Genomic DNA, 23,920 nt, shown 5'->3' with positions numbered 1-23,920 from the left:
TATTGATTGAGGGCTGCGATATAACTGCTTCCACAAAATACTGATTAAGGGGTTCGATATACCTGTTTCCACGAAATATTGATTGAGGACTGCGATATACCTGCTTTCACAAAAAACTGATTATGGGGTTTGATATACCTTTTTCTACCAAATATTGATTAAGGCCTGCAATATATGCCTGCTTCCACAAAATATTGATTAAGGGTTTGATATACCTGCTTTCACAACATACTGATTGAAGCCTGCAATATACCTGCTTCTATAAAATACTGATTAATGGGTTTGATAAACCTTTTTCCACCAAATATTGATTGAGGCCTGCGATATACCTGCTTTCACAAAATACCGATTAAGGGGTTCGATATACCTGATTCCACCAAATATTGATTGAGGCCTGCGAAATAATTGACTCCACAAAATACTGATTAAGGGGCTCTATATACCTGATTTTACCAAATATTGATTGAGGCCTGTGATATAACTGCTTCCATAAAATACTGATTAAGGGGTTCGATATACCTGTTTCCACCAAATAATGATTGAGGCCTGTGATATACCTGCTTCCACAAAATACTGATTAAGGGGTTCGATATACCTGTTTCCACCAAATATTTATTGAGGCCTGCGAGATAACTGCTTCCACAAAATACTGATTAAGGGGTTTTATATACCTACTTCCACAAAATACCAATTAAGGGGTTCGATATACCTGTTTTCGCTAAATATCGATTGAGGCCTGCAATAGACCTGCTTCCACAAAATACCGATTAAGGTGTTCGATATACATGTTTTTTGTAAATGGATTTTTTTTTATTATTACTTGACCCGTCAGATGCATCCATAGGAAACCTTAGTTCATCCTCCTGATCATTCTGTTGATCTGGTCTTCCCTGTTTCCTGCATCACCACCTTCCACAAAGTGTGTAGTTTTCTTCTTCATGCCACCCCTGGGGGATGACAGTTTGAAGGGCCAGAGGAAGTTGTTTGCGGCTTTGAAGTTCTTGCCAACTGTGTAGATCTCGTGAATCAGATCTTCAACACAGATGATGCCACGCTTGCCAAGATGTCTCTCAATAAGAGAGTTATTAGTCAGGGGGATCCGCTGCTTTTGTATCTTCAGGTAACCACGCTTGTAGATCAGCTACTTCACAGACTTCAGGTTGGGATAACCCCAGGCAATGTAGGGTCTACCAATCTCAGCATATTAATAGAAGTCTTGTTCAGTTTCACAAAGGTGCCATTGAAAATTTGACGCAGACGGAGGAGCTGCAATACCTTACGGACCTTGGGGCTGACACCATTGATACCGCGGATCCTGATGACAAAAGCCAGCTTGGGCTCAGCAAGGACATAGTAGTTTCCAGCTTTGCGGGCCATCCTGGCCAGGCGGATCTCCTTCCTGTACATCTGCCTGTACTCCTGGTAGTAGCTCTCGGCCCTCTTGTAGATGCTCTTCTACTTCTCTTTACGGTCCCTTTTAGATTTCAGGACATTCTTGATCCTCTTGGCCTTAGCGGCCGCAAAAGCTTTCCACTTTTTCAGAAGGCTTTCTGGAACGGATGGCAACTTCTTTTCTTCTGTCCCCGCCATGTTCACCACCGGAAAAAAAACGATATACATGTTTTCAACAAATTTTGATTGAGGCCTGCAATATAGCTGCTTCCACAAAATACTGATTAAGGGGTTCGATATACCTGTTTCCACTAAATATTGATTGAGGCCTGCAATATACCTGCTTCCACTATATAACGATTATGGGGTTTGATATACCTGTTTCCACCAAATATTGATTGAGGCCTGCGATATGCCTGCTTCCACAACATACTGATGAAGGGACTTGATATACCAGCTTCTACAAAATACTGATTGAGGGGAGCGATATACCTGATTCCACAAAATACTGATTAAGAGGATTGATATACCTGCTTCCACCAAATATTGATTGAGTCCTACGATACACCTGCCTCCACAAAATACTGATTGAGGGGGGCAATACACCTACTTCCAACAAATATTGAATAAGGAGTTCTATATAAATGTTTTCACAAAAACTGATTGAGGGGTGCGATATACCTGCTTCCACAAAATACTGATTAAGGGGATTGATATACCTGCTTCTACCAAATATTGATTGAGGCCTGCGATACACCTGCTTCCACTAAATACTGAATGAGGCCTTCGATACACCTGCTTCCACAAAATACTGATTGAGGGGTGCGATATACATGCTTACAAAAAAATACAGATTGAGGGGTGCGATATACTTGTTTCCAACAAATATTGATTAAGGATTTCTATATACCTGCTTCCACAAAATACTGATTGAGGGGTGCAATATACCTGCTTCCACCAAATATTGATTAGGGGGTTCTATATACCTGTTTCCAAAAAATACTGATTGAGGGGTGTGATATATAGCTGCTTCCACAAAATATTGATTAAGGGGATTGATATGCCTGCTTCCACCATTAAGGCCTGCGATACACCTCCTTCCACAAAATACTGATTAAGGGAATTGATATACTGTACCTGCTTCCACCAAATATTGATTTAAGCCTGTGATACATCTGCTTCCACAAAATACGGATTAAGGGGTTTGATATATCAAACACTGCTCTTCTCTAGGGACTTTGGCACAGGGTCATTTTGAAAATGACAGGCAAAGGAAGAGGCAGGCCGTTCCGTGGGGGTGGTAGGGGTCGGGCAGGTGCACCAGGCCGGAGCCTAAGTGGGAAGTTGGAGAAGGTGCGTGCAATTATGTCAAATGACGAACCAGAGTTGGTTGAGTGGCTCACTCAGCCTTTCGCTTCTGCAGCCTCCTCATCCTCTGTATCTGCACCCTCCTCACTCTCTGCTATGTGCACCCCCAAAGACACCACCACCACTATAGCCCCTCCACTCGTGTCATAGAAATTATTTGCCCATCCATTCCCAAACCTTACCGATGCGCAGCCATTCTAGGCATCGGATGAGGAAGAGGGGTTAGCAACGGCCGCCACCTAGCGGTCTGACGACAGTACCCAGATCAGTCCAAGTGGGGTGGTACCCACTGTTGCTGCCTACTCCAAGATCTCCATTGTCAGTGGTGGTGAAGTTGACGATGATTGCATGTCGTTGGATGTCACGTGGGTGCCCACAAGAGAGGAAGAGGAGGGGAGTTCAGAGGGAGAGATGGAGCAGCAGATAGGGAGGAGAAGGAGGAGAAGAAGGGGAAGCAGGCAGAACTCGCAGTGCACCGGAGGCAAAAATCAGACTGCTGGGAATGTATCTGTATCAAGCAGAATGTATCTGGATCGAGCCATCCACCATGCATGGTCACATCTTGCGCTCCCAGGACGCCGGCACATGGCTCTGCAGTGTGGGCTTTTTTTTAACGTTTCAGCTGCTGACAATAGTGTTGCCATCTGCAGCTTGTGCTGTCTATGCATAAGTCGCAGTAAGCCCAACACTCACCTAGGGATGACCGCCTTAAGAAGGCACCTGGCCTCCCATCACCCAGCCCAATGCGAGCAACGCCGTCATAACCCACAAAACCACACTCCCGAAGCTCCACGTCCTGCCTCTTCTCCTACTCCTCTCTCCTCCCATTTGTCCTCCACTCCACCTTCCACCATGCCATCGTCACATTCATCTGGCAGAAGGCAGGCTTCCGTGGCCCAAATGTTCGAGCATAAAAAGTTGATGACGCTGGATTACCCTCTTGCCCAACGTCTGACCGCTGGCTTGTCGGAACTGCTAGCCCGCCAACTACTGCCATATAAACTGGTGGCCTGGGAGAAAATTTTTGCCCATTGGCACACTGCAATGGAAGTTCCCCGGAAGGAAATATTTCTCCCAGAAGGGCATCCCAGAGCTATATGGCCACGTTCAGCGGCAAGTGAATATATCTCTGGCACACAGTGTCGGAGCCAAGATACATCTGACCACAGACACGTGGTCTAGCAAACACGGGCAGGGAAGGTACATAACTTTTACTGCCCACAGGGTGAACCTTCTGACGGCCGTCAAGCATGTAACCCGTGGCACCCGTGTGGATTTGGTGTTACCGCAATGGATTGCATGCAGGCCTGCCTTTTCTTCTCCTCCTCCTACTCCATCCTCTGTCTCCTCCTCGGCTGACTCCTTCTTTTCCACTTCTACTGCTTCTTCTGCTGCACCCCTCAAGCTCGCCAGGACCTATTCAACGTGCCAGGTAAGATGTTGCCATGCTATGCTCGGGCTGTTGTGCCTGGAAGCCAAGAGCCACACTGGTCCTGCACTGCTTTCAGCTGTGCGGTCACAGGCCGATCAGTGGCTAACCCCGCTCAATTTAACAGTTGGTAAAGTGGTGTGCGACAACTGTGCCAATCTGCTAAGCACGCTGAAACAGGGCAAAATGACACACGTGCCGTGCATTGAACACGTCCTGAACTTAGTCGTGCAGCGATTCGCTGCCAAATACCCCAGGGTGCAGGAAGTCTTGTGGCAGGCCAAGAAAAACTCTGGCCATTTTAGAAGACCTTACACGGCCATGGCTCGCCTTGCTGACGTTTAGCGGTGACACCATCTACCCATCAGGCGTCTGATTTTGTGACAGCCCGACGCGCTGGAACTCCACCTTTTATATGCTTGATAGACTGCTCCAGCAGCAACGTGCCGTTAATGACTACCTGTACGAACTCTGCAGCACAGGACAGGTGCTGGGGAGCTTGGTTTCTTTTCACAGAGTCAGTGGCTGCTCATGCGTGATGCATGCAGACTTCTGCGGCCATTTGATGAGATCATCACTAAACTGGTCAGTCGCAGCCAGGGTGCCATCAGGGACATCGTACCTTATGTCTTCTTTCTGGAGCATGCATTGGGTTGTGTCATTGATCAAGCCATCGAGGAGCAGGAGGTGGAAGATGAGGAAGTTGCAATGCTGAATGAATTCCCAGGGGGGCTACTCCATCTGAGACAATCAGCAGGATTTTGAAGAGGGGTCAGAGGAGGATCGTGGCTGGGGGGAGGAGGAGGAGGAGCAAGAAGAGCCGGCTTTGAGGGGGACTTTAAACTCTTCTGGGATCTCTGGTGTTGTCCGTGGCTGGGTGGGAGGAGACCAAGGACTACATTGTCCTGGGCAATGAGAAGCAGTCAAGGCACTCCACCGCTTCCAATTTAGTGCAAATGGTGGCCTTCATGCTACAGTGTTTGAAGAGGGACCTCCGTATAAAAAGCATAAAGGTCAAGGACCTGTACTGGGTGGCAACGTACTTAGACCCCTGTACAAACTCAAAATGGCAGACATGTTACCAGCATCACAGAAGGCTGTCAGAATGTAGCATTTCCAGGCCTTGCTGCGAGAGATGCTGCATTCTGCTGTTGCGGGTGCTGGCAGAGGAATTTCCACCCACAGCGAAACAGGTACGGGTACCAATCCTACCACGCCTGCAAGAAGAGGGTGGTTTGAAGATGTGTTGGTCACGTCGGATATGCGATCAATCTTGCAGCCAATTCTCCAGATCCAGCCTCGGGGAATGCCTAGACCGACAGGTGTCCGACTACATCGGGTTAACGTTCGATGTAGACGCCCTGAGAAGAGAGGAACCCCTGGACTACTGGGTGTGCAGGCTTGACCTGTGGCCAGAGCTGACACAATTTGCCATGGAACTCTTGGCTTGCCCCTCGTCGAGTATCCTGTCCCAAAGGACATTCAGCACAGCAGGGGGGATCGTGACCGATAGACGCACTCGCCTAGTTCACGACAGTGTGGACTACCTCACATTTCTAAAAATAAATGAGGCATGGATCTTGGAGGAATTCAACACCTGTGACGACCACGTGTAATTGAATTTCCTCATGCCAGCCCATGTCCGCCACCACCCAGAACAAAGAATGGTCCTTGTTTTATGTATATACAGTAGCATAAAAGGCCTTTTATGTCAGGTGAATTCCTAATGTACCTCCAGCCACATCATCACAAGTTCTTTTCTGTCAGGTGAATGCCTAATTTTTGGGGCCTGTACTGGCCTACAGTAAAATTTTTAGCCAGTGACCACCTAATGTACCTCCAGCCACATAATCACAAGTTCTTTTCTGTCAGGTGAATGCCTAATTTTTGGGGCCTGTACTGGCCTACAGTAAAATTGTTATTTAGTGACCGCCTAAAGTACCTCCAGCCACATAATCACTTGTTATTTTCTGTCAGGTGAATGCCTAATTTTTGGGGCCTCTACTCCAGTGTCCTACAGTAAAATTGTTATCCAGTGACCGCCTAATTTACCTCCAGTCACATAATCACTTGTTCTTTTCTGTCAGGTGAATGCCTAATTTTTGGGGCCTGTAATCCACTGGCCTATAGTAAAATTGTTATCCACTGACCGTCTAATATACCTCCAGCCACATAGTCACTTGTTCTTTTCAGTCAGGTGAATGCCTAATTTTGGGGGCCTGTACTCCACTGGCCTACAGTAAAATTGTTATTCAGTGACCGCCTAATGTACCTCCAGCCACATAATCACTTGTTCTTTTATGTCAGGTGAATGTCCAAATTTTGGGGCCTGTACTAGCCTACCTTAAAATAGTTATCCAGTGACAGTCTAATATACCTCCAGCCACATAATCACTTGTTCTTTTCTGTCAGGTGAATGCCTAATTTTTGGGGCCTTTACTCCACTGCCCCACAGTAAAATTGTTATTCAGTGACCGCCTAATATACCTCCAGCCACAAAATCACTTATTCTTTTCTGTCAGGTTGATGTCTTATTATTGGGGCCTGTACTGGCCTATAGTAAAATTGTTATCCACTGACCATCTTATATACCTCCAGCCACATAATCACTTGCTCTTTTCTTTCAGGTGAATGACTACTTTTTGGGGCCTGTACTGGCCTACAGTAAAATTGTTATCCACTAACTATCTAGTATACCTCCAGCCACATATTTACTTGTTCTTTTCAGTCAGGTGAATGCCTAATTTTTGGGGCCTTTACTCCACTGCCCCACAGTAAAATTGTTATTCAGTGACCGCCTAATATACCTCCAGCCACAAAATCACTTATTCTTTTCTGTCAGGTTGATGTCTTATTATTGGGGCCTGTACTGGCCTATAGTAAAATTGTTATCCACTGACCATCTTATATACCTCCAGCCACATAATCACTTGCTCTTTTCTTTCAGGTGAATGACTACTTTTTGGGGCCTGTACTGGCCTACAGTAAAATTGTTATCCACTAACTATCTAGTATACCTCCAGCCACATATTTACTTGTTCTTTTCAGTCAGGTGAATGCCTAATTTTTGGGGCCTGTACTCTACTGGCCTACAGTAAAATTGTTATTCAGTGACCGCCTAATGTATCTCCAGCCACGTAATCACTTGTTCTTTTCTCTCAGGTGAATGCATAATTTTTAGGCCCTGTACTCCCGTGGCCTAAAATAAAAAATGTCTATTCTCCAGCAGGGCACATTTTTAAGAGTTTCTCTTTAAGACGCATAAAAATGGCCCTGATTAAAATACATATTTTTTGTGGGAATTTTTGCCATTGATCCCTCTCTGGTATGTCACTGTCCATGTTGCGGGACTATTTGTGCACTTCTAGTAAGTATTTGGTGGCTGCAAATATGACCTGAAGGTTTTTCAGGTTCACCTGCCGTTAAAGTGAATGGGGCCCACCGCGAATGCAGTGAATGGGGTTTTCTGTGATGGTTGGATATATACCCATCACAGAATACAATTGGCAATCTGATGATTGCTAGTTATAGTCACACAGGGTGACTTTAAAAAAAAAGTAAAGAAAAAACATATAAAATATAACTAAATAAATAAATGAACAACTAACAAAAAATAGCCATCATTGCATCGTAAAACACCCATACTGTTAAAGAGAGAACAATATTCCATATAGTGAATGGCATATGGAAAAAAAAAATGGCCAATTCACCATTTTTGTCACTTTACCTCCCAAATTTTTTACGAAAAGTGATAAAAAATTCACACACACTTGAAAATGGTATCACTGCAAAAAAAAAAAAAAAAACTCACACAGCTCCTACACAAAAACAAATAAATTATAGGGTTCGGAAGAATCTGGAGATGAAAAAACTTTTTTTTTTATGTATTAAAACGAAAAAAAAAAAAAGAAACGTAAAAGAAAAACTATCCAAGTGTGATATCCTTGTAAATGTACTGACCTGAAAAATGAAAGCAACATGTGAATTTTTACCTCATATGGAACGTCTTAAAAAAAAAAATATATCAGAAAAACATAAAACTGTGGTGGAATTGCATTTTTTCCAATTCCACACTCACACAGACACATGTTGCCTGGGTCATGTGATCCTTATTCATTTTTCCTTTCTTCTGATTTGAAATATTCACAGATTTTTTGAGAAATTTGCCTGAATCCAATTGCCAAAAATTCTGATTTGACCTAAATATTTGCAAAATTTGTGTTGAATTTGATACATTTTGAAATTATATGCTTATCTCTAGATCATGACTATTCTCAACGTTGCCTTTCTTCAGAATCACTGCACACTTCACTTATTTGTGCAGTGACGGATCCAAAACTGACCAAATAACTCAAGTATTAACTCAGTCTTACAGGTCCATGTTAGAATCAAGAAGGGTACAAAGTGGCAAAATGACAGAGTCTGGAGGTGGCGGCAGCATGAGGAGGCTATAGAGTGGCTCAACGACAGAGATTCTGGAGGTGGCGGCAGTATGAGGAGGCCACAGAGTGGCACAATGACAGAGTGTGTAGTTTGCAGCAGAATGAGAAGGACACAAAGTGACACAATGAAAGAGTCTGTCACGGCCATGGTCATGGTCGTGACTCTTGAACCGCATGCTGTTGCCTGCGGTTTGTATGTAGGCGTTCAACCACAGGTGAGGGCCGCTAGTGTGCTGCCTCACTTGTGGTTGCCGCGGGCAACAAGTTATGTTGTACTGTTGCAGCATAGCAGCCTGAGCTGTTGCTAGGCAGCTTGCTGTAAGTGCATGCGGTTGTACTTGGCAACTTGGTTTGTATGTGTGCACTTTCCCATGTTTGGTGTGCACGGGGTTGTTTGTGTGTTCACTTCCCCTTTAAGTTGCTGTTTTCCCTTGTCTGGTGTGTGAAGGGTTAATTCCCTTCCTAGGCTGTGAGCACTGGGTGTGTCCGCGCTGGGTGTGGCCACTTTGAGCTATAAAGCCTAGTTGTACATCAGAAGCTGAGGGGTGCTTCAGCCATGCTTTGCTGGAGACACTCTCCTGGTATTTCAATCTGCCAGCGGGGGCCACCCTTGTGGTCATAAACAAATTGTCATTCTTAGGTTTTATGTTGATGTCCAATTGATGTTTTCCTTGTTATATTATGCACCTATGGATCTGGGTTCCTGTGTGTTTGTGTGTGTGCTGTGTCCACTGGTGTTTGGGTGTGGACACTTGCTGTATTGCACGGGATCCAGTCTGTGTGTCTGTGGCAGGTAGGTGTGAAAGTGCTTTTCATCCTCCTGCCATATCCATAGGCTGTTTATGTTCTCTTCCCTTTGCAGCTTGGCTAGTGAGACTCCGTGCCTAGGAAGAACAGGTCGTCTTACCCTGCTCCTTGTTCCAGGGCAATCCTGAAGGCTAGCAGGGACCCTAAGGCATCCGGTGTATGAGTCCTCCCACCTTCAGGGTTGACTCATATGGTTAGGAGTCAGGGTCAGTTTAGGGACGCGATAGGAGGTGACCTGCTCCCTAATACTGTCGTCCTGGCCAAGCAGCGCTTAACATCTTCTGGCATCGCACGGCTGAGGGTTTTCCCCATCCTCAGCCGTGACAGAGTCTGGAGTTGGCAACAGCATCAGAAGGCTACAGAGTGGCTCAATGACAGATTCTGGAGTTTGAAGACAGCATGAGGAGACCACAGAGTGGCACAATGACAGTCTGTAGGTGGCGGCAGGATGAGGAGGCCACAGTGTCTGGATAAAAGACTGAGGGCACAGATTTTTGATAAAGATGCAGATGGAAAGTTATCTGTAGAGCAGTACGACGGTAACCTGCAGATTAATGCAGCCCTTAAAAGCAAGTTGGGTTTGTCGGTTCCAAAACCTAAATTTGATCGTAAGGCGGGTGATTAGTCCAAGACCTTCAAGCAGCAGCAGCAGCCTGATTATTAAAATTAGTGGCTAGGTGACATAGTGTGGAGATGGCAGCATTAGGAGGCCACATAGAAGCACACTAACAGAGTCTGGATAAAAGACTGAGGGCAAAGCAAGTTGGGTTTGTCGGTTCCAAAACCTAAATTAGATTGTGAAGCGAGTGATCAGTCTAAGGCCTTTTAAGCAGCAGTAGCAGCATAATGAAGGCCACATAGTGGCATGGTGACATAGTGTTGAGATGGCAGCAACAGCAGCAATATACCACAGAGTGGCAAGGTGACATAGTGTGGAGATGGAAGCGACAGCAGCAGCATGATACCACAGAGTGGCAAGGTGACATAATGTGGAGATGGCAGCAACAGCAGCAGCATGATAACACAGAATGGCACAGTGACATAGCGTGGAAATTGCAGCAACACCAGCAGCATGATACCACAGAGTCGCAAGGTAAATTAGCGTGGAGATGGCAGCAACAGCAGCAGCATGATACCACATAGTGGCATGGTGACATGGTGTGGAGATGGATGATCTAATCTGCTGCATCAGGCATCGGTGGGTGGAAATTCTTGTCGATCCATGTCTGATTCATGTTGACAAAAGTAAGTCTCTCCACATTTTCGGTGGACAGTCGAGTTCTTGGGGTAACTATGGCCCCAGCCGTACTAAACACCTGCTCTGATGCCACACTACTGGCTGGACAGGACAGCTTTTCCAGGGAAAACTCTGCCAGTTGCGGCCACAAATCCAGTTTGGCTGCCCAGTAGTGGGGTGGCAGGGTGCTGTCCAAGTATGCCACCACCTGCTGGTTCAGGTCCTGCTCCAGGTCTACCCGCTGTTGGTGAGTAGTTTTTTCACCATGCGGGTGAAGAAAGCTGCTCATCATGGACTCTTGACTCAGGCTGCTGCTGATAGAGCTGCTACTGTTCCTGCCACCGCACCCCTCCCCAGCAGCCATAGCAGTGGAATGTGAGCGTTGAGGCCCCCGGTCCGACCTGTGAGAGACTTGACGATGGCGCAGATAGGCAGAGGCCAACTGACTAAATAGGGTGTCTCTGTAGTACTTCAGTTTTTCCTCCCTCTCAGTGGGTCTAAAAAAGGCCCCAATTTGGGAACGGTAGCAAGGGTCCAACATGGTGGAGACACAGAAGTAGTCCCTCTGTCAAATGGTGACAATTCTGCTGTCGCTACGCAAACATGTGAGCATAGAGCGGGCCATTTGTGCAAGTAACTTTGAGGGATTTCCTGCATCCATCTCCACTGCATACTGCTACGGTGTGTCTGGGTCTTCTGTCTCATCTTCCTCATCGCCTTCTTGCTCCTCTGGCTGCTCCTGCTCCTCCTATCCTCTCACTGCAGTATTCCAGTTCAGCCCCCACAGGGCTTAGGTGGCCGTGAGAAATAGGTACCATGTCCCCAGTCCCCTGACAAGCCATATCCACCAGCATCTGTTCCAGGACATGAAGCAGTGGAATGACAGTTTTTATCCCATAGTCCTGGCGACTGACAAATAACGTGGCCTCCTCAAAGGGCCTGAAAAAACGGCATGTGTCACACATGAGCTGCCACTGGCTGACATCGAAGTTACAAAGGGGAGTACTCCTATCCGCTTGGATCAAGCGAGTAATCGTTGATGGTCTTTCTCTGTTCATACAATCGGAATTCCAACGGGTGGAAATGTCGCATATCAACTTATGTTGGGGGATGCCGTTCTGCCGCTGCAGCTCAAGGAGGGTATGCTTTGTGGTATATGAGTGGTTGAAGTGCATGCAAAGTTTCCTGACCATTTTTAGGATGTCTTGTAGATGGGTGGAAGACTTCCAGATTGAACACGTGTGCCATGCAGGGCATATGACTCAGCCTTCCTTTGCGCAGCGCCGACAACATGTTCTTCCCGTTGTCGGTCACCAATGGTTCCAATTTTCAGTTGTCACGGAAAAAGCCAGCAGTCGATTTCTTTCTGAAGGACATGGAGCAGTTCCTCCCCTGTGTGACTATGTTCGCCTAGGCAAACCAGGTGCAGAACCGCATGACATCGCCGTGCCCTGCACATATGGAATGCTGGATGGGCACTGTGACTAGTTCCTGCAGTGAATGCTGAGGACATGGTGAAGGATGAAGAGGCAGAGTGTCATGCCCTGCTCAGGTTATGTGCGTAGGTCTGCCAGGTTAGCAGCACGTGTGTATTTTTTTTTTTTTGGGGGGGGTTTGGAGTTGAGCTGTATCCACCTCCCTTTAGGTGCACTGGGTGGGATCGTTTGTATGAGTTTAAATTACACCCCTTCCCAGTGTCCTGTGCGGGTGTTTCTGCTCAGTAACAAGATAAGTTGTTTTGTTTTCTGTCTAGGCTGTTAGAGAGATGCCTGCCCCCTCCAGATCCTGAGGAAGCAGGCTGTCTCTTTCCTCCTTTCACCATCTTAGGAATTTTAGGGAATCTTCAGCCTTAGGCACGGGGGAATGTTTATTCCCACCTTCAAGGTCTGAATGTGGGCACAGAAGCTAGGAAAAGCTGGTAGGGATTAGTCAGGAGGTGACCTTTATCCCCAGCTTCTGGCCTAGACACTTGTTTTGTGGTTTTCTGTTTGTCTATAGTATCTTGTATCCTGTCCAGCATGACACAGAGGCGGACATTGTTGCAGGACAAATGGTGCGACAACGTGGAGGCGGAAGGGTGTCACCTGGCCAAGTTTCCGGTGTGGCTGTGCAGGAACCACATTCACCCAGTGGGCCGTAAAGGACATGCATTGTCCCTGACCATAGTTACAGCTCCACAAGTCCGCACTACCGTGCACTTTGGCAGACACAGACAGGCTTAAGGACTGGCCCACCTTCTGTTCTACATACGTGTGCAGGACTGGTACTGCCTTTTGTGAGAAATGACGACTTGGGACAAGACATCCGTTCTATGAAAGGTGCAGATTCGACCACTTGGAAAGGGAGGGTCTGCAGCACCAGCAACTTGTTCAGGAACATGTTCAGCTTCTGCGCTGTTGGATGCGTGCATGCATACTGCTGTCTCTTGGCAATCGCTTCAGTGATTGATTGCTGAATGACTAATGAGGAGTAGAAGGAGGAGGAGCAGGAGCTTCAGGACCAGCAGACGATGGGACAGACTGACACGCTACCTTCTGCTGAGCCAGTGGAGCCTTGACTGCATGCAATGGGGTGCGTGCCACTAGGTGGTGCAGCGGTGGCTGCGGCAGGCTGGATCACCACATTAGAGCCACGATTGTCCCAGGCCACTTTATGGTGTCGCTGCATATGTTGTATCAGGGCAGTGGTGCCAACATTGGCCCCCTGGCCACGTCTCACCTTCTGCCCACAGATTCAACATATGGCCACGTTCACCTCCTCTGAAGTCTTGACAAAAACTGCCACACCGCCGAGTAGCTGATTTTCCTCCCAACACTCCGCACTGACTGACTGCTAGTGCCTCTGCTTGCGTAAACCAGTGCACCACTCCTTTCCAGGCAGCTAGGCAGCTGCAAAGAGGGTGGTCTACCACAGGCTCATTTGGCTACCGACCTCCCACGTCTGACACCCTGCTGACTCCCAGCCATGCTACCACGTTGCTGCTACCAGCCGCTACCTCATGGGCAAACTGCCACCCTCTTCTCCCGATGATGATGAAGCCCCTTCTTCTACCGGCTCCCAAGTGCAATCAGCTTCATCATCATCGAGTAGTGTCTGCAGGTCACTGGTGTCCTCCTCAATGCTCTCTGGGTCAGGAGCCTGACTGCTCACAACACCACCTCAAACGCCACTCTCCTCATCACTAAATGCCCACCTAGCAGAGTAAGCGGCGGATGTCTCCTCCAAATATTGGCTGGGCATTAGCTGCTGACTGTCCTCAAGTAGCTCGTCTTCACTGAAAAGTAGAGCTGAGCCACATAAGATATTACTTCTGTGGCTGAGCGAACAGCAAAGGACAGAGACAGTTTGAAGACAGGTGAGGTCACAGGGCCTGATCCCAGGCCATGCCTACTAAAGGTTGTGTCTGACGAATACACTGTCTGATGGCTGAAGGTATCCGATGTCACTTGGAATGAATTGGATGACCAAGTTAACCAATCAATAACCACTGGGTTGCTGCTCAAGACATGACCAGTAGATGACACTGGGAGCTCAGGTCTCTCGCTGCGACTCCTGCTGCCACGGCTCCTTAATCTGCTGCAATCTCTGCCTGCGCCAGAAACATTTATGCCTCTGCCACTCCTCTGTGCATGCCCTAGCACTTCTCTGTCTGACATACTTTTAGCTAAACTAAAATAATTAAAAGCAAATAAAAATAAAAAAACAGAATATATTTCTCTTTTTGGACACAAATAGGCCACTAACCTCTTTTAGCACAAATACAAGTAAACGTGAACTGCCTATAGATTTCTCGTTTTGGACTGAAATAGGCCACTAAATTATTATAGCGAAAATAACAGGAAAAGTTAACTGCGTATATTTTTCGCTTTTGTTTCTTACATATGGCAATAAACGCTTTTAGCGCAAATAACACCAAAATGTGAACGGCGTATAATTTTCTCTTATTGTACTGAACTGGCAATAAATTGAACGCAAATAACACCAAATGTCAACTGTGTGTATGAAATAACTACAAAAGTGACCTGAGTAAATATATTTCTTGTTGAACTGAAATAGGCCACTATATGCTTTTACCAGTAAATACTGCAACAGTGTAGTGGGTATATATTTTTCTTGTATTACTGAAATACTGCCATATATGCTTTCAACAGAAATAACTGCAACAGTGCAGTGGGTATATATTTTTCTTGTATTACTGAAATACGGCCTTATACTGTTTCACCAGATTTTACTGCAACAGTGCAGTGGGTATATATTTTTCTTATATTACTGAAATATGGCCTTATATTCTTTCACCAGAAATGATTGCAACAGTGCAGTGGGTATATATACTTCTTGCATTACTGAAGTAAGGCCACTATATGCTTTTACCAGAAATAACTGCAACAGTGTAGTGGGTATATATTTCTCTTTTTTTACTGAAATACTTCCCTATACACTTTCAATAGAAATAACTGCAACAGTGCAGTGTGTATATATTTTTCTTATATTACTGAAATATGGCCTTATACTCTTTCACCAGAAATTACTGCAACAGTGCAGTGGGTATATATATTTTTTTGTATTACTGAAATACGGCTTTATAATCTTTCACCAGAAATAACTGCAACAGTGCAGTGGGTATATATTTTTCTTATATTACTGAAATACGTCCCTATACGCTTTTACCAGTAATTACTGCAACAGTGCAGTGGGTATATATTTTTCTTATATTACTGAAATATGGCCTTATATTCTTTCACCAGAAATTATTGCAACAGTGCAGTGGGTATATATACTTCTTGCATTACTGAAGTAAGGCCACTATATGCTTTTACCAGAAATAACTGCAACAGTGTAGTGGGTATATATTTCTCTTTTTTTTACTGAAATACTTCCCTATACACTTTCAACAGAAATAACTGCAACAGTGCAGTGTGTATATATTTTTCTTATATTACTGAAATATGGCCTTATACTCTTTCACCAGAAATTACTGCAACAGTGCAGTGGGTATATTTTTTTTTGTATTACTGAAATACGGCTTTATAATCTTTCACCAGAAATAACTGCAACAGTGCAGTGGGTATATATTTTTCTTATATTACTGAAATACGTCCCTATACGCTTTTACCAGTAATTACTGCAACAGTGCAGTGGGGATATATTTTTCTTATATTACTGAAATATGGCCTTATATTCTTTCACCAGAAATGATTGCAACAGTGCAGTGGGTATATATACTTCTTGCATTACTGAAGTAAGGCCACTATATGCTTTTACCAGAAATAACTGCAACAGTGTAGTGGGTATATATTTCTCTTTTTTTTACTGAAATACTTCCCTATACACTTTCAACAGAAATAACTGCAACAGTGCAGTGTGTATATATTTTTCTTATATTACTGAAATATGGCCTTATACTCTTTCACCAGAAATTACTGCAACAGTGCAGTGGGTATATATATTTTTTTGTATTACTGAAATACGGCTTTATAATCTTTCACCAGAAATAACTGCAACAGTGCAGTGGGTATATATTTTTCTTATATTACTGAAATACGTCCCTATACGCTTTTACCAGTAATTACTGCAACAGTGCAGTGGGGATATATTTTTCTAGTATTACTGAAATAAGGCCACTATACACTTTCACCAGTAATTTCTGCAACAGTGCAGTGTGTATCTATTTTTCTTGTATTACTGAAATACGTAAATCACTGCAAAAGGTGCACCACAATGATATACAACTGACAATACTTGCTAATCCCTCAAGCTGATGTTAAGAGCTGAGACTTTAGCCAATGTATTCCTGTCAGGAACACATCGAAGCCCTTTTGCACCACGGTCAAGGTATCTCAGTGTGGCATGGGTTCCTACCACTAGACTACCTACGGAGTGTGAACACGTTATCCCATCTTGTGTAGGATGCCATTGTGGTGCATGTGGTCCGCTGCCAACATCCTCCATTGTATACATTTTTACTGGAGATCGCCGTTAGCAATGGATGACATGCGGAGGAATTGCTCCCCCGGTTATAAACACGCCACAGTGTTTGGGGTTTTTGAGCATTTATTCCCATGTAGGCCACTTTATTTCAGTTATATTACTGAAATACAGCCTCTACTCTTTCACCAGAAATTACTGCAATAGTGCAGTGGGTATATATTTTTCTTTTTTTAACTGAAATACGTCCCTATACGCCTTCAACAGAAATAACTGCAGAAGTGACCTGAAAATTTATTTTTCGTGTTTGACTAAAATAGGCCACTATACACTTTCACCAGTAGTGCGTATATATATATATATTTTTAAAAAATTTAATAAGCCCCTATACCAGAGGTGGGCAAACTTTTTGCCTCGTGGGCCACAATAGGTTCATATATTGGACCCAGGGGCCGGACCAAGAGTAGATGGATGGGACATTTGTGTGAATTGATATAACTTAAATTACCATTTTGTAACATTAAAGGTTTCGTTTAATTCAAGGTAGAAAAGCATAAAAAGTTATTGTACAAAACCTTTATGCAATGTATTTCTTTCTTAACATAGTATGTAGAACTCACCTTCAATTTTAGTGTGGACAGTGCTGTTGGTCTCCCTTTTTTGGTAAGGCATCAAAGTCTTTGCTGTTGCAATTCGCAGAATAGATACTGTGCCAGTATATAGGGCCCCCATAGTGCCCCCCATAATGTGCCAGTATATAGGGCCCCCATAGTGCTTCCCCTCTTCTCCATAGTGCCCCCCATAATGTGCCAGTATATAGGGCCCCCATAGTGCTTCCCCTCTTCTCCATAGTGCCCCCCATATTGTGCCAGTATATAGGGCCCCCATAGTGCTTCCCCTCTTCTCCATAGTGGCCCCCATAGTGCTTCCCCTCTTCTCCATAGTGGCCCCCATAGTGCTTCCCCCTCTTCTCCATAGTACCAATCCATATTGTGCCAGTATATAGGGCCCCACCCCCCTTCTTGCCACAGTATACTATAAATAATAAAAACAATAAGCACATATAATTACCTTATGCTGCTGTCAGTGACGCAATGCAGGCCTCTTCCGGCCTGTGTCCTGCTCTGTACGGCTCAGGCGGCGCAATGACGTCATCGCGCCGCCTGCACCAGCCTCTGATAGACTACAGGACTTCCACAATGGAAGCATTCATCTCCACTCCTGCTCTGCAGGCTGGATAAAAAGGTCTGCCGGGCCGTGGTTCGCCCATCACTACCCTATACTCTTTCACCAGAAATGAATGCAACTGTGCAGTGCTTTTAAATGTTTTGTGTATTACTGAAGTACCGCCCTATGCTCTTTCACAAGAAATGACTGCAAATGATTTTAGTTTAAATAACAACAAAAGTGACCTGCGTATATATTTTTTGTATCGTTAGTCCTAATTTCAGTATCTGAGGAAAGGGATTTAGGGGTCATTATTTCAGAAGACTTAAAGGTAGGCAGACAATGTCATAGAGCAGCAGGAAATGCTAGCAGAATACTCGGGTGTATAGGGAGAGGAATTATCAGTAGAAAGAGGGAGGTGCTCATGCCGCTCTACAGAGCACTAGTGAGACCTCACTTGGAGTATTGTGCTCAGTACTGGAGACCGTATCTCCAGAAGGATATTGATACTCTAGAGAGAGTTCAGAGAAGAGCTACTAAACTAGTACATGGATTGCAGAATAAAACTTACCAGGAAAGATTAAAGGACCTTAACATGTATAGCTTGGAAGAAAGACGAGACAGAGGGGATATGATAGAAACTTTAAATACATAAAGGGAATCAACAAGGTAAAAGAGGAGAGAATATTTAAAAGAAGAAAAACTGCTACAAAAGGACATAGTTTTAAATTAGAGGGGCAAAGGTTTAATAGTAATATCAGAAAGTATTACTTTACTGAGAGAGTAGTGGATGCATGGAATAGCCTTCCTGCAGAAGTGGTAGCTGCAAATACAGTGAAGGAAATTAAGCATGCATGGGATAGGCATAAGGCCATCCTTCATATAAGATAGGGCCAGGGGCTATCCATAGTATTCAGTATATTGGGCGGACTAGATGGGCCAAATGGTTCTTTTCTGCCGACACATTCTATGTTTCTATGTTTCTATGTATTGAAATAGGCCACTAAATGATATCAGCGCAGTTAACAGCAAAAGTGACCTGCGTATATATTTATCTTTTTCCACAGATAAAAGCCACGAAAGGCTTTTTAACATAGCACTTGCACCCCAATAACTAATTGCTGGAATAACTGAGAGGTATTATTAGACTATCTGGATCCCGATGTAATGTTTCCCTGCACTTGTAAATCGCTGGTTTTCACAATGAGGAGATTCCGATGACTCTCCCTACCATCATCTGCACACGTCTCTCCTTGACTGTGAAATGATTCCTCTCACTTATCCTTTCCCTGCACTAGCAAATCGAGTCTTTCCTTTTTTTTTTTTTAAACAATTTTTTAAACAATTAGTTTTTCTTTCACTCTCCCTAGCGCCTGCATAAACATCTGTCCCTGACCAATGTACGATGGTGAATGGCAGCAACTAATATGGCTGCTGTATTTATAGGGCTGTGACATCACCGGGCTGGCTGGTTGCTGATTGGCTGCATGCATGGCATTATGGGTCATCCCGTCTTCCCAGAGTCCCTTGACCCATGTCCTCACACGTGTAGCCGCCATTTTAGATGCCATTTTAGCCGCCGGCCATTGTAGGAAATAATGCGATTCGCTACCGCGAAGTGTGAGGAAATTCACATTAGTTCAGAATCAAATTTCTCCTGAAATTCGTCAGCTTCGATTCGCTCATCTCTAGTGGTGATAAAAAGCTGGAAAATTTTGGTGCAGCTTTTTGAGCTTATTGACACTTTTAAATGGTGAGAAAAGGGGACAGATCTTGGTGGGAGAGGCAGAGCGTATCACGGCTTGCTCGATTTACTGCTAGATTTACAGAAATTGGCAAAAGTTATAGCTCAGCCCTTATCTGGTATAGATTTGAGTTTCTGGCCCACAGCGTGCTAGAGATGTGCCTAATTTATTAAGAGGCATCTAAGATCAAGAATGGTGCGTCAGAAGACCAGTCTTTATAAATGTTCTTTATAGTCTTTGCTACAGGGTAAAGTTCTACCAAGGTCATGATCTTCAAACAAAATGGACTAGAATAGGACATGTTTTATCTTTTTTTGTGGAGGCTGTGGAACAGACTTACGGATGCGGCCCCATTGAGAAGAATGGGTCCGCATCCAATCTGCAAAAGACTTGAATCAGATGCGTCCCAAAACTACGACTGTGTGCATGAGGCCTTACTTTGTGAGATGGACAAAGTGGATTTTTCTAAAATCAGATGGTTCAAATTTGTGCCAAATGTTTGCAAAATGTATGACCAGGTCTAGGTGCAGTAACATTAGTAAATGTGGGCCATTGTGTGATATAAAATCACTATTTATATACTGCATTTATTCACATTTTAAATTCCTTAACTAAGCAGCTATACATGTACTGCACATATGTGTAGACATTGATGTGGCTGAAGGAGAAAATTAAAACTAATACTAAACTAGTAACCTGTATAATATAATCTACTAAACAACATAAATAATTACTATGCAGTAGGTGTTGTAAGGGATCGCCGCTTATTCTGGAGTCATTCTCACAATGATCTTCATCAACCACAGGGTTAGGGGCCAAACATTGCTTTTATTTGGCACCTCAGCAAAACCAAACCAAACAATACAAATAAAACACCTGCCCGGCTGGGCTCTAACTGAACATGAGGACTCCCTACCTCACTGAAAGCCCCGTTCACACACGGGAAGAACATGAGGCTTTTCCCAGCCTAACATTCCAGCCCTTCCAGGCTGTAACAAAGTCCAGTACTTTTTGGGGGATTGTGGCCCAGAAGTCCTCCTGACTCTGGCCTAGCGAGACCTCGCGGAGTCCCCCAAAGTTCAGGCTAACACCTGTACAGAGCCTTCCCAGGCCTCTGCTGCACACAGACTCTTCCCTCTCCTAACAGTCTGGACTGGGCTCTTATCCCAGACTAATTGTTCCACCTGGTGCGGCCAATGACCTGCTGAAGAAATAGGAACTCCTGCCATATCTCTCCCCTAGCAGCCGTGAGGCCTGTCACTGCCTCACAGTGTGTAGATGATAGCTTAATCCCTCTTTGGCTATATGCTGAGGTTTGGATGGATACAAGCTTATATTGCCTCGTACTCTTTTTTTTTTATAAAAGCTTCACAAAACATCTGCAGTGTCCTGGAAGAACCGCAAAATCGCGATATTCTGCGGACTAATGGCTGGAGTAGATGGTAAACCACTAACTCAGTCTTTCAAAAACAGATCCAATGTGCAGTAGCTGATTTTAATCAAGTAAGAAACTTACATTAAAAAATATCCTAAAAGTTGTCTCAATATGATAATAAATGACAGACTGGCTGAACGAAAGATTCGTCTTTTCAGAATTGTCCATTCTTTATCACATAAGTTTGCTTCAGCGTCCACACATATTGCCGACTTTAATCAAATGCTTGTCAAACACAGAAGAATGTCAGTTAGCATGAGGCCATATCTTTGATGTTCAATCTTGATCTGCAGCTTGCTTTTGACATATGAGAACCTTCGCAGTCAGCTTGACAAATAAGAAAATAATTGAATAATGAAAAGTGTGTTCAGAATACTTATGTGCAAATTTAACACTGCTTGTTTTGTACTGTACGCTATGTCTGAATTCTAATAGGCTTATCAACAATTTTCACAAGCAAATAACACAAAATAAGGAAACCTACAAAATATGTGTATAGATATAACATAGATGACACGCCCTGGTGTCTGAGGAGATCCAACGGACCTCTGTCATAAAATATTTTATTGTAAAATTTGCAATTTAAAGGGGTTGTCCGAGTTAAAAAAAAAGATATAGCACTGTAAATCTGATGGTCAGCGATATATAACTAAGCTAAGCAAGTTTTAGGCAACAAAATATATATTTCCTCATTTCCCTGGTTCTCTTCTGGCCCTTTGTTTACCTGCAATAGCAACAATCTCTGCCCCTCCCCCTGCACTGCAAAGGGAGTGAATACAAGTGCTGCCCTGAGTGACATGTCTGCCTGCTGGGAGACTCAGCAGCATGTTGGGTGTGTAGAACTACAAGTCCCAGCTGTATAATGACACTGCTAAGGGAGTGAATGCAAGTGCTGCCCTGAGTGACATGTCTGCCTGCTGGGAGACTCAGCAGCATGTTGCGTGTGTAGAACTACAAGTCCCAGCTGTATAATGACACTGCTAAGGGAGTGAATGCAAGTGCTGCCCTGAGTGACATGTCTGCCTGCTGGGAGACTCAGCAGCATGTTGTATGTATAGAACTACAAGTCCTAGCTGTACAATAACACTGCTAATACACACAGGATCTTCCCCCTACCTGCAATGCACTGCAGAACTTCTCTTTCAGCTCCTGTGCCCAGCATTTGGCTCCTCACTGCCTGCAGCTACACAGTAAACACTTCAGCCCTGAGTCTGTGCAGCTCAAGGGGTTGAGAATCCTGGGAGAGAGCAATAAGCAGCAGTCGAAAGTGCAGAGGGCGTGGCCAGCACAGTGATGTCTTGTGTACAGATCTCTCAGGCTTGTGCATGAACATTATCAGAGCAGGGATAGAAGATGACATCACAGGTCATGTGACCCTCAGTGAAATCTGAGAAACCAGCCACTGGAGATAAAGTGAATAAGCTGTTACATTTGCTGTTTAGAAACATAGAAATAATAAAAATAATAACTCGGACAACCCCTTTAAAGGATAACTGCGCTAAGAGCTTCCATATGTGTATAGATGAGTAATAGCACTATATCTGTCCATTATATGAGAAATTTTTAGCATTTTTGCAGTTTTATCCTCTTCAGGCTATATCTATAATTCTCAGGCCAGAGCTCATGGGTAGACACTAGTTGCAATGACTTCTCCTGTACAATGCACATGGAGACAGGAGATTCTGCTTTCTATTACTCACCCAGATGCACCATACAGAACATTATAGAGAGGTACTAAGCAGTAGTGATGTGAATAAAGCACTCGGAGTGAGATATAAAACACTATTAGCTGCTAAATCATGCATGCTTCTCTATCTTTCTCTCTGCATTTCCCTCCTCCACATTCCCTTCTCTATAGATTTCTATGGCATGATGTAATCTGACCCTTTAAAGGTCTCATAAAATATAGAATTATTATAGAATTCATATAGAATGCTAGCTTAGAAAGGAGGCAGAGAAAATTATTGATAACCAGGGCCAGACTGGGATTGAAATTAAGCCCTGATATTTTAAAACAGATAGGCTTTCTTGCTGCAGGGTGCCATAGCACATAGAGGATAATTGTACATATTGTAAACAAAAAACATAATATTGACTAGAAAACCATGTCCGATTGTGATCACTGTTATTATATAAAGTAAATTAATTACTAGAGTTGAGTGAATCGATTCTAAACTAATTGGATTTGTTACAAATTTCACAAAAAATCTTCCAAGCGAATACAAAGTTATGGCAATTCTCTTTGCACTAATCACGCAAAACAGCACCTGCCATTTTATAGCATTTTTCGCCCTATAGTGGAGGGGAAAATGTCAGTGCATTGTACGGGTCGAATACTAAGGAGCGCTTCCGTTATGGAAGCTCTTATTAGTACAGGAAGACTGGGAAGCGTTGAATTTGGCTCTCCCGGGTCTCTGTACTCATGCTTCCTGGTCCTCAGCAGCTCTCTGTAATGTGACTGCGTACATCATGAAGACTTTGGCAGGCTGTGACCTACGCTGTGTGTGTCGGGTCATAGCACAGCATGTGGCAGGAAGAAGACGAAGAGTGCTGGATGAGAGGAGGGGTGTCCGTAGCAGGAGAGCCAAGTTGATTTTCTTATTTTTTATCTGATCTCAACATGGGGGTCATTCACATGGAGGTCTGCTCTCAGGTTTGATTGGGGTACTTATGCAGGTCTGATTTAGGGTCATTGACATGGAGGTCTGATCTGAGGTCTAATTAGGGGACTTATTGAGGTCTGATCTGAGTTCTGAATAGGGGTCTGTTTTGAGGTCTGACTGGAGGTCTTAGCTGAGGTCTGATGAAAAATATTTTTACGGTACATTTAAAATTCAGTACACTAGTAAGGGAAATAGGGTACGGAGGATGTAAAAGGAGGATCCCATGACCCCGGATGGGGCTCTGGCTCATGGGCTAGCCCAGAATGATTTGCAATCAGCTTAACAGCTAATTGAGAGGGAGGATATTGGC

The 23,920-nt window shown here is 44.2% G+C and overlaps 1 pseudogene; it reads right to left on the bottom strand.

Moving 5' to 3' along the window:
* Positions 1-788: 788 nt before the first annotated feature.
* LOC122926931 lies at positions 789-1,593 on the bottom strand (annotated as a pseudogene).
* Positions 1,594-23,920: the final 22,327 nt, after the last annotated feature.

This window comes from Bufo gargarizans, chromosome 2 (genome assembly GCF_014858855.1).
Source record: "Bufo gargarizans isolate SCDJY-AF-19 chromosome 2, ASM1485885v1, whole genome shotgun sequence".
NCBI classification, from domain to species: domain Eukaryota; kingdom Metazoa; phylum Chordata; class Amphibia; order Anura; family Bufonidae; genus Bufo; species Bufo gargarizans.
This window is presented reverse-complemented; position numbering and strand designations above follow the sequence as displayed.